Here is a 12,577-nt window from a genome sequence, read left to right as displayed (position 1 = left end):
GTTAACATTTTAAGCAGCAGATGGTACCTCTAAAGGCAATCGAAAAGGAAGGAAGAATAAAGTGGTATCACATACGTACGATACCAAGAAAAACAAAAGTAGTTCAATAAATATAAAGACTGCTACTTTTTTGGAAAAAATTGTCATCAGCTGATCTGACTTAAAATCTGTTAACATGGCGAAATTCATCTTGTAAACATAATTAAGAAGACATTTATTGAATTTTTCATTTCTGCATTTCGGGAGTGATGCAATTTAGTGGGCAAGCTTCTCGTGAAAAAAGAAATACGTGGAGCAAAATTCTCTACCTGGCCTTGCTGATGTTTGCATCAGGCTCTGCTTTCGTTGCGATGGTGAGACCAAAAAAATAGCGGATGCGTGAAAACCTTGTGTTTGGCACACAGGTGCCGATTGTGATGTATTTTGTAAACAACCAAACTTAATGCGTGCAAGCGGCTGGGTCGCTGGGGTTCTTGGGCTTGGAGGTACCTGGCGCCCTTGTTCTGTGCATACATAGACATGATTCAGATGTAGGTAAGGCAGGACATAGCCATAGGTGTCCACTTTCTGTGGAACCTCGCTTATGCTCGGTGGTTTCAAATGAGCTCGGTTTTGGATGATATCTGAAAACCTCAGAGAGCAAAATAGGTGGTTGGCATGTGCGATTAGACAATGTCAGGTATGAGTGAAGAATTCACATAAAATATGGGGAAAAGGAGAAAAAAATTCCTCCTCATAGAGTGTTGCTTCACACCCAGTCGGCAACTCTAGGATACTGAATATTTGTCTGGCTGTGCGCATCGTACCCGCTCTCCATTTTGGAGGGTGTATAATAGGGTGTGTCATCGAGGGGGTTAATCTCTTGGAATCAACTGAGACAAACTTTTTCCTCGGCATATGAATGAATAATAAATTTCCAGACCTGTTACACTGTACCGATGTTGGTATTTGTCAGTCGAGAGGAGCTTTTCCGATCTGGGCGAAGAAAGTTGTCTTCGATACTAACGCCATCTATTATAAATGGTGGCGTCATGTATGGACAAGGCCCTTTGCTTTTTCCATACTGATGGATTAAATGTTTCTAACTTGATTTTAAGTGGCCGTCAGTTAAGTATGGAGCATGTATCAAGAAGGATATCAATGAAAAAATTTCTCAACAGATAATAAGTTCACTTTTTATGAAAAAAACGTTATCAATGGGCAATACACCAAAATGTGCAGGAATCAAAATGTTCCTGCAGACAGCAGAAAGTTAAAGGTTGCAATTGTCTACGCATCATTGTGATATTGATTTGCAGCTTATGTGCTTGCCGTATGGGCTGTAAGAGGGTATAAGTTTGGTTTGCCGGTATTCAAGCGTTCCTTTCGAGTAAATACTTGGATAAGCATGCCGAGGGCCACGCGGTCACGTACAAAACATTTTGTGATAGGTCACCCGGCGCCCCTGTCCCACCACCGACTGCCGACTAAGGGGAAGCCTTAGCTTACATCAGATGGCTAGGCGAACCAAACAAGAATCCACCAATACCGTCTTCAAGACCGTGGCGGCGGAAATCAGTGAGCTGTGGACGAACGAAGGGATCCCCGTTCATAATATAAAACACGTCACACATGTTATCAAGAGGGGCTGCTATGAACCATACAAAGCTATCAGCAAAATACAAAAAAAAAAAACGAAGAGAAGGACAGAGCATCGTCGCTACCGCGAAGCTCAATAAATTTCTCGACACCCTAAAATGCAAGCGCGAGTCCCAGCCCAGCTGCAAGTGCCCAGCTGCCTACAGAGTGCCGGAAGAAGAGGTTGCTTTCTTAAAAGACCAACGCATGCACCGGAGGCTTTCCCTGGGGACGTATAACCGGGCTACGACTGTGGCTAGGGAGGCTCGTGAGATCCGGAGGTCGGCCAGACAACCCAAGGAGCGTCTTAGCTCAACCGCCAGTGGGGCGGTGTCTGCTGCTAAACCTGAGTCGCCTCCCCCGCTGGCTGCCGAGCCCATGCTGCCTGCTAAGCCAGCGCTGGCTGCTAGTGCTGAATTCGAGCCTGCTCTGGTACCGAGTGGTCCCAGCGCTGGCGAGTCAGCCGAGAGTGCGGAAACTGGCACGGCTTCGCGCATGGTGGAAAGTGGCGACGACGCCGGTTTCTTTGTTCCGGATGAGGCTGCTGTCACTGCAGATCGTAACTTTAACGATCTCACCAACACCGCTCTTGCGGTTGACCGCTACAGTGTCTCGAACCGGGCGGCTGTTGTCACCATCAAGGCCTTCCAACATGACAGCAGAGGCGGACTGGCTACTTCAGATTTCGTAGATCCTAAGAAGATCTGGCGCGCAAGAGACAAAGCGAAAAAAGAGACTGTGCGTCAAAATGCGGAATCAATCTACGGGTCAGCTTTGACTAGCCTCTATTTCGATGGCCGCAAAGACAGGACCTGCATAACACATAGCCACGCGAATGCCGTCGAAGAACACGTGGCTGTCATCGCTGAGCCAGGCAGCCGCTACGTGACTCACTTTACGCCCGAGTCCGGCCGCGCCCTGCACTTACTCAACGAGCTTCACTCCGTGAGCCAGCAGTTCGACGGTCACGTCAAGGTCCTCGGCTACGACGGCACGGCCGTCAACACAGGGACGACAGGTGGAGTGTGCCGGCTGTTTGAGCTGGTCACTGAGTCACCCGTGCACTGGTTCATCTGCCAGCTGCACGGCAATGAGCTGAATTTACGTCACCTGCTGCTGAGCCTGGACGGCACGACTGCGAGACCGAAATCTTTTTCTGGACCCATCGGCAAGATCTGCGTCGGAGAGGTCTGGAAAAGGGACATTGTGGCATTCAAGCCTGTGCCAGGGCATGTACCAAACCTACCGGTCGACCTGGTCCAGCAGCTGAGCACCGACCAGCAGCTGCTGTACCTGCTGGACTCAGGCGTACAAAACGGCTCCATCCGGACCGCGACATCTCGGCGGCGAGTCCGACCACTGAACCATGGTAGGTAAATATGAAAGCACTGTGTCTTCTGATTCCGGACGTTTTGAACTGCATTGACGGGAAATATTATGCATATTGATAAGACAGTATTATAATATAGCAATATTGTACACAGAATATCGGGGAAAGTGGGTAACATTCGCTAACGAAACCAATGTTATTAGTACTGTCCTGTCTTCGAAATCATAGCAATGAATGTTGAAATTTCTCGCGCGTCATTTGACATTTCATGCACTCATCGTTCAGCACTTACTCATTGCCATGCGTTGTGCCATAGTATGTCGTGTCATTTACTCGTTGGCTCATGCTTACGAGTATACTTGCGGATAAGTGTTGCCGTTGCGTTAAAATGGAAATAGCTTTCGCGTGACGTAGTGCTCAGTTCGTGACGAATTGTTTTAACTGTTCTTGTTCTTTTGTTTTCAGATGGTTGACACTGGCCGCTCGCCTGCTCCGAGTTGATATCTCCGCCGAGACTCCCAGCAGGCCTCTGAAGCACCTCGTCCAGGGCGTGGTCGGCCACTATGTGCCGGTGTGGTTCTCCATTCGACAGAACAGCAGCTGTGACGTGGGCTCGCGCAACCTGTTCCGAAGCATTACGCTGCTCCGCGAGCTGCCGCAGCGCACACGGACCACGGTGCAGCCAGTCATCCAGCGCAACGGGTACTGGCTCATCTGGCCAGTACGCGCAACGGGCCCATCTGGAACAGCTGCTGCTGGTCATGGTGGCAGACGAAGACCGTGTGGTCCGCGAACACGTGGTTCAAATCATCAGCGCCGCGCGTGAGCAGCAAACCGAGGGGCCCAGGATCCTCGCCATCCCAACGATCAACTTCGAGGCCGTGAGCCACACGGAGCTGATCTCCTGGCGCGAACCAGTCACACAACCCCCACTCCTACGAGACCTCAGCGACGGCGAGCTGCGAAGCATAGTGTACGCTCCATTGCCCATCCCGCCTTATCCGGTTCATACCCAGGCGGTGGAGAGAGCCGTTTGCACCGCCACCGAGGCATGTTCGGCGGTGATGGGAGAAGAGGCGCGGCATGGTCTTATCACGGCCAAGCTCTGCACCGACATATTCTTCCCACTGTCAACTCTAAGAAGGATCTGCTCTGGAGGTAGGCAGGTAATTATTAACTGATAACATCCTCAGGGCTGTTATACTCCCGTTTCAACCTGAAGCTACTCTACAATCCGTCAAATTCATATTTATCTTAGCGCCGAAATTGGGGTAATTGCAAATTGCAAATGCATGCATGAATACAACATGCATTGTTTCACTTTTGAGCAATTTCGTGACTATTGTGCTTCCATCACAGCCCCCTTAAATGTGTCTGCCGGAGGTGGTCGTAGCAGCAGGTCCCAGCACGGCAGCTGCCGCCGCCGCATCGTTGCGTCCGCCCGCTGCGCAGATGCAGGACAGTCTTTCGAGAGGAGAGACCAAGCAGCGCGCCGCTGGACCAGCACTCGGCGCTCCTACAAGCAGCACGTACTGTGTCCCTGCCTTCTGACTCAGCAGCGCGACGGCAGGATCGTTTAAGACGTGCAGCCCGCAGAACGGAGACGGCACCGCCGCAGGTCAACCAGCCTGGCAGGGGCTAGTGCAGCAGTGCCCGGGCACGCGCCGCAGAGTAGAGCGGGGCCAGCACCGCACAGCCGAGAACATCTGCGGCTCGGGCTGGAGCTTCGGCAATAGAGCAGCTCGGTTGTGACGGTACTTTTGCTATTGTGCGACCTCCGCCGACACGCGTTACGGGTTTCCGGTTTCTCAGCAGCTGCTGTTTCAGCCAGTGCGTCGAATACGCAGGTTCGGTCAGGAGCAAGATGTATGTTCGGTTATCCTAACCCCTCCCCACGCTCGTGGTGCAGACTACAGACCTTGGTGTTTGTTTGAAGTTGTACACCAGGTAATATGTTCTGAATCATATGCTATGAATGGTTTTGTTTACAGCATAAAGGCCGTCTTAGAGAAGTGGAAGTCAAAAAGCAGTATTGACAAACGTGCTCGTACAAGTTCATACTTCAAAACACATTGGGTTTCCAGCATATGGCCATGAAGTGACCAATGTCTGAACCTCGTATTGGACCTTAGAATGGCACATTTTCACACGTATCGCTTTGAGACGCGCTCAGCAGTATCGTTTCCATAGGCGAAATTGCCTTGCCGCCCACGACTTGGTGTTACCTGCGGCGGCCGACGGCGGTCAGTATTGGTGACTGCAACGCCGAGCGCCGCTAAACGACGGTATTTCGATCGGCTCGCGCTTCAGTAATAGAAGTATTTGGGAATACATTTTGCTATTCTGTGCACTTTTGGACTCCAGTACCAAGGAATTTCTTTGACTCACCTGGTTTTGTTACTGATGACACACCCTAGTGTATAAGCCCAGTGTGAAGCCGCCCTCCATTTTGGAGAGTGTATAAGCCCGATGCTAATTATTCTCCATTTTGGAGGGTGTATACACAGAGCCTTTCATAAATTGCAAACCAACGTCTATGCACATGTGTTTCATAGTAGAGAGTAGGAGACTAAGTTGTTTCAGACTATGTTTGATACCGAAGTTTCCTTTCATTTTGAGTGTTTTTACATGAATTGCTGTGTATGAAAATTAGGGCTTTTGTTAAGTACCACCCATTGTACTGTTATCTTTCAAAGATAACCTTAATAAAGCTGTAATGACCCGCAGCACTTGGATAATTTTGTACTCATGCAATTAATTTTGCATATTTTGTATATTTTGTATTTTGTATAATTTTGAAAAGTATACATACAATAATTTTGTACAACATAGAAAATTTGCACACAGTTACCACGATTTTTTTTGGAATTTCAAACACTGGGCAAGCATCACTATCAACAGGCATCAATATATCAGACACCAACATATCACATGTTATTGGGAGTCAGTACACTGAAGAATACCAAAACAACGTTCTCTCTCAGAAGAACAGACCCCGCACGCACACTCCCTATCACATCTATACTAATACAAGCCACTGGCACACACCACCAGTGATCACACGCATTTCGAGCCCCCGAGTCACACTATTTTGTCAAATAAGTGTGATCTCACATTTGCATAGCTCTCAGGACTATCAAATTGCAAGTTTTCTCACAATTTCCGCATAGATCTTTAGTCAAAACACTGGACTTCACCGTGACCTCCCTTCGAAACAAAGCCGCAACGGGGGTTCATGGTAATGCGGCTCAAGAGCTTCTTCTTGCAAAACGCAATGTTTTATTCAAGATTAAAATTTGTGGTACCCCATTTGTAAAATACTTAGATATATATATATATATATATATATATATATATATAATTACCGTGATCTTTCCCTAATTTCATAATGCCTTCCTAACCCACAAACCCGTGCAAGGTTCTGTGCTCCGGTACACAAGGCGCCAACCGAGCTGTCTGTAAGAGATACATTAGTAGAAGAAGAAAAAAACACCAACAAGAGAAAAAAGACAGATTTGCCGTCGCGTCTTCCTTTTTATAACTTCGGGAGAGTGCCCATTTTTTGGGTGCCGTACCTTTTGCAGACAGTGGCGTTCTTTTTTAAAACATTAACCTGTGGCCTGGAAATAAAGAAAAATGACCCGTTCACGAGCGTCGCACAATCCGAAATTGATCGCGCTTGTGTTCGCGACACGCATTCAGCAGTACAATCTTTCTGACAACCAATCATATTCCGCGAACCGTACCACATGTGCAGCATGATCGCCTTTGCGAACGTATCAGCGGCCATGCCGTTGTGACCATAAACAAACAAAAAACAGCCTGTAATATCACGGGGATATAATGACGCTTCTATGACTTCATTAATCAGAAGGCGATTTTGAAGTTGGCTGTAAAGGAGCCTTTTCGTATTTCGCGGGCGTGTAAATCGGGAACCAGACCGTTCTGGGTCTTAAAAAAGGCATATCCGTGAACTGCATCAAATATCCTCAAGATGGCTATTTCAGTTCAAGACGCCATACAAATATGGGACATTCTCTTCAATAATCTGCCATAAAGGCTGGTGATCGCTTCCCTGGGTATGTCAAACAGTCCATCAAAGTTTTTCTTACAGCCAGCACCAAGACAAAAAATCCACAAACCACCCACTAATCCATCATTCGATACAGCCCCCGCGACGAGAACAGTCTGGCGTCAGCCTTCGTGTGTTTGAGGTATTATTTAATATGGCTGCCAGATGCTGCCAGGTATTGCTGTCGTCACAGAACCATTCCATGAAGCCATCAAACAATGACGTTATTGGGGTGCATTTTTACAAACTTTGAAAAGTTGCTACTTAGCGTCGTTTTTAAGCCTTAAAGCTCACCAATAGTTACAAGTAAGCTTTTCCCATCATATCTGAAGCCTACCTCAATGTCTTCAAATGCGGCGCATTCACTTGAATGCATCGTACGACCCAACCTTTCGAGCTCCTTCGAATACTGCCCCTGGCCGACTCGGGGCCCTAATCTGAGGCCCGAAGGCCCCTTCCGACCCTCTTTCGGGCCCCTGGGACACTGCCTTTGGTCGATTCGCGGCAAATTGCCACCACAGGACCCCCTGTTAAGCGCCGTGGGTCCTCCAATGACTCAGGGCCCAACCAATGCAAATCGCCGGCCCCGGCCTACTCATTGATTGGGAAACGGGCCTTAGCCCTTAGACCGACACGGAGCCAACTGTTCGGTACTGCTGGTGCCTGTCCGCCAAACAGACCCCACGGTGTCAGGGGTCTCCATTGGAAATGATCCTGCTTGGGAAAGGGGTCAAAGGGCTCAGACCGACACGGACCCGACCATTCGGCAACGGTGATACCTGACCGATAGAAGTCATCATCGACTCAGTGAACCTTTGATCGGTGCAAAGGGCCCCTTGTCATTTGAGAGTCCGGCCTTGCGGTCCCCAAATCGGGCTTGTAAGCCTGTAAACGGCGGTTCCAATTAGGTCATTCAGCCCCTCTTCTGGCCCCTTTCACCACTGCATCCTGGCCGGCTCGGGGCTCCTTACTTACACAGGACCAACCGGTAAGCACTCTGGCCTCTGACCAACGCAGGGCCCACTCATTGTTTCAGGGGCCCCAAACAATATAAATCGCGGGCCCCGGCCCTGTCGCTGCTTGGGAAATGGGTGCCCCGGACCGGACCGACATGGCGGTGGCTATTTCGTACTGATGGTGCCTGACCACGAAGGGCCATCTGAGAGGCCGGCCCTGAGGACCCGGGTCCCTTAATACGACCCCCGACCAGCCCTTCGAGCTCTTAATCGCCTGGCCTGGAGCCATTTGACCTCCACGGAAAAGGAAGGGCGGCACCTCAGCCCGATAGCGAACCAATGGCGTGTTGGATTTAGTTTATCTGAAGAAAATGTAAACCAAAATGCTATTTAAGATATGATTGCATAAAAAGTTAAACTATCGGGAATCGAGTTCTGATTTTCAGGGAGGCATTCATATTGTCCAAGTTACAGAATGTCCAAAGGTACAGAATGTCCAAAGTACAGAATGTCCAAGGTGCAGCATGTCCAAAGTTCATAATGTTCAAAGTACACAATGTACAAGATGAGAAATGACTTCCAAAATGGCGCAGGGTGGAAGGGGCCCGTTTCATAATGTCTAATGTACAGAACGTCCAAGGTACAGAATGTCCAATGTACGTATTGTCCAAGGTACAGAATGTCCAAGAGCCAGAGCTTCCAAAATGGTTCTTAGAGCGGCCGCCAGGGTGTGAATAATCGCCCCTATTGGTAGGCAGCGTTGCTCCGCCCAGCGTCGGCCGAGCGCATACAGTCGACGCCAGTGCGAACACTACAAACATGCGGTCGGGGGGTCGCATAACAACGGATTCAATTCCCACGCTGGTGCAGAGATGGTGTCGGATGCTGTTGGTCGGCGAGGCCGCGCTCGACTTGCAAGTGATCGTTGAGTACGAGACGAGTACTGTGGAGTGGGGCGTTGGACACGCGCGGAGCTGCTGTGAAAACGTCGCAGCGTTGTCCTTAGCCGGCGTGGAACTTGTTCTGTGTTTGACCGGGGGCGTGTTCGTTGTTTGGTCACAGCTTTATGCAACTAGAACCTCTTTTTGCAACTGCCTTTTTATTTTTAGCAATCGCTGTCCCGTTTTCACCACAATTAGCCTACAGCGTCCAAAGGGGTAAACCTTGCAAGAAAGGGGAAAGTATGGGTATTAATAATCTATGTTTCCTATCGGGTTAATAGCCTGTTTCTGATCATTTGTCACTGGGATTAGGTCAAAGGTGTAACATATTACAAAGCACGCTAGATTACAAATCATAGGATATGGTTCAACGAATGGCCATTTGTGGTCAAGATACTGCACATGATACCATTCAGAACAATGAGCTGGTGCACCAACAGATTGGTGGAGACTTTTCATTTATGTGGATTTCCCACATCAATTTATTGGGTCTGTCAGGGGCGGCGCCAGGAGATATAAGTTGAGGAAAGGCTTTTCCAGAGGACTTCCTGAAGAACATGGGGTCTCCTTTCAGAGGGGGCTTTCAGGCCTGGTCGTTTTGAAGCGGGCACCGAGGCATGTGACATGTGAGTCCTCATCAAACTGGATCATGCATTAATATTCATGTAAATCAATGTCGACAAGAAAAAACTAGAATAGGGGAGTGCGTAAATGTTTAACTGTGTTGAAGTCTAGTTTCAGTGCGTGAACGTGACACCGATCAAGTCGTGAGCTAATAACCCTGAATGGGAGTCCAAGCTCATAAAAATACGTCCAAATTGTCAAAACATGGCTGTTGTCCTCTACGGCTGTCCATTCACTCCCCCGAGCCAGTAACTCATAAAGCAACGAAACAATGTCGCCGTTGACGAAGCAGCAACGGTGAGCTTGTCTCCCGAGCTGAGAAAGCTGAGGGTCAGAAAAACTATGTTCGGCAGGCTCAATGCCCGGAAGATCTATACGTGGAATACCCGCGCTCGGGTTGCTTACGCTCATAAGACTTCGGAAGAACCATCTACTCCCCCAGACGGGACCCTAAAAGGAAATGGGGCAAATAGCGAATGTGGAGCGCTGAGGGCGAATAACAGGGGGACTCAAACCTACCCACACTGTCACATGTGGGCTGGGCAGCACGCACTAACTGATTGAGCTATGGCCGCGGTTCTGCTACTAAAAGTCCCACCAGTCCAATAGGAAACACCGATTAACAAGTCATGAGATCCCGCCGGGCTGAGAGGTGGCTGTGCTTAGATTCATGTATCTAGGAAGTTAGTCTGTAAAATGGGCAAAATCTGAGGACAACTTCGGTTTTTTAGATATGCTCGCCCTACAAGGGAAGTCGGTGACACTGCCTATGTTCATCGCATGAGATCCAACCCAGAAATTTATCACTAGTTAAAAGAAAAAGGCAACGCTTTCACGCGTCCTAAGCGTTAATGTTTAAAACAGTGCCGTAACACACACACACACGCGCACACACACGCACGCACGTATGCACGCACGCACGATTTTTTTCTCACAATTATGAAATCTATGCCAAAACACAGGTACGTCAGTATACCGGGATACCCGTGGGTACGCCAAGATTTTATGCCAATATTTCCAAAATATTATGACAAATCAACAGTTCCAGGTAGTACACATGGTCACCTGTGAATAGGTGAACGCATCAAGACATCAATGGCTAGGCCGGAAGATTTCGATGGACTGTATCCCAGATCGGAAGGCAATTCAGGAAATCAGTGTCAAAATAAATCAGCAGACAAGTATCGCTGAACGTACCTTACCTGAACAGCAGCGCTACCAATCAGTATTTCGCGATGGTGCTTGCGAGTTTATCCTCTGTCAACGTTTACCGACACGCAGCGATTCTTATATCCTTGGTCCGCATTGTCTTATGCCGTTGCTGAAATGTGCACCTAAAAGTTTAAGTATGCTGTAATGTGTGCCATTGGTGCATGTATGTCGACTACTTCCACCCCTAATTGTGAGCGTACGTTCTCCGTAGATGTTCCAGGTGTTCATTAAACAAGCCTGAGTGCAATGCATTATTCTTCCCAAATACAACTTCACTGGAAAACGATTACAAGACATTTTGTGTACATCCTGTGCGTACAGAACCATATGCCATGTATTGTGTATTCTGCTATATTCTGTGCATTTAACTTTCGGTCCATTGAGACCACCAGTGTAGGAATGGAGGCCAAGGGACCCCCCACTTTTCAAGGTGGAGGGCTTGCAATGTTAACTGCCCCCCCCCCCTTTTCAGATTAAGGTTGCATTTGGCTTACTTTTGCACTACATATAACATGCATGCCGATTTACCTAGTTCGCCAGACATTGCCCTTAAGATGCGTCATATTTTTCGTTTGCTCATTGGCCATCGCTTAGTGTCACAGCCGCAAGGACCGACGCCGCGCGGGATGGAGACTGCAACGCCGGGCGTCGAGGCTGTTGTTGCTATGACTTGGGAGCGCGCACGTTTAAGACCATATTAAGTAGTTTTCTTATCAGTAATCAGTTATGACAGAATCTTGAGCTTATTAAGACGAACACGGGTTGGCCATGTTAATGCAGATTAGGAACCCCATTTCATCTACAATCTACCATCAGGGAGACCTCAATATCTCTGAAGAACACAGAAAAGCACGGAACTAGAGTCTATGTGACAATTATTGGACCATCTGCGGTGATCGGGGATGTCGTCGCGTCAATGAGGGTTCCTGTGCTGATCCGGGGTTAACTGCGCGGGTCAGAAGGCCTCCCGTGTCAGGGATGGGAACAATGTGGTATGCTATATCCTTCTAATGGCCTCTGAATCGACCGGGCGATCCCTCCCCGTGTCGCCAGAATGAGAGCCAGAAAACGCTTTGCGATGGAACGGAATGGCCCTTCAGCCCTTGACCGGAAACGGTAATGTACTCCTGATGTTCTACTCAAGAGGCCCTTACCCGAAAGGAAATAAGGAGTCTGATTATTGTTGAGTAGGGTGGGATTTCATTATTGTTGAATAGGATGGGTCGAAACAAGCTTAAAAACGAGCAAGTTCATGCCGTGTTTACCTGAGAACGTTCATTTTTTCAGGTTGTTCTAGTGAAGCAAATTACATCAAAAGGCTTGAGCACACCCGCCCGCAACCTCGAGAGCAAGGACAAGGATGGTCTGGGTTGCAGCTTCCGTAAAACCAAAAAGTTTCGGCCGCTGCAAGTGCCACCGGACGGCGGGCGCCTTGTCAATTTGTCTTCTGGATAGATAAATACTTGCAAAAACACGAAAAATAGGGATCCTACCTTCACTCTTCCAGTTAAATCCCCAGATTCCAGCCCCACTTCACGGTGCTTAAAGGGCAAATCTGTTCTTTTCATCAGTCAAAAAATTGCACACGCGAAATACGCGCTCAATACTTTTACTACATCTTACAATATTTTAGAATACTTTTTCAGCAGTGGCGTCATTTTCGTCCACCCGTTGGCCACAGCTTAGTATCAGCTGGTAGGCCGACGTTGCGCAGCCTATGGAGGCTGCAACGCTTGATGTCGAGGCTTGTGTTTCGAAGATTTTGGAGTGCGCGTGCTCAAAATTGCGCCACATAACTTGCATTAATAGTCGATTACAGTGTTAA

The sequence above is a fragment of the Pollicipes pollicipes genome, unplaced genomic scaffold (assembly GCF_011947565.3).
Source record: "Pollicipes pollicipes isolate AB1234 unplaced genomic scaffold, Ppol_2.1 Scaffold_3447;HRSCAF=4054_pilon_pilon_pilon, whole genome shotgun sequence".
Classification (NCBI taxonomy): domain Eukaryota; kingdom Metazoa; phylum Arthropoda; class Thecostraca; order Pollicipedomorpha; family Pollicipedidae; genus Pollicipes; species Pollicipes pollicipes.
The sequence above is the reverse complement of the archived record's forward strand: the minus strand, read 5'-3'. Positions refer to the sequence as shown.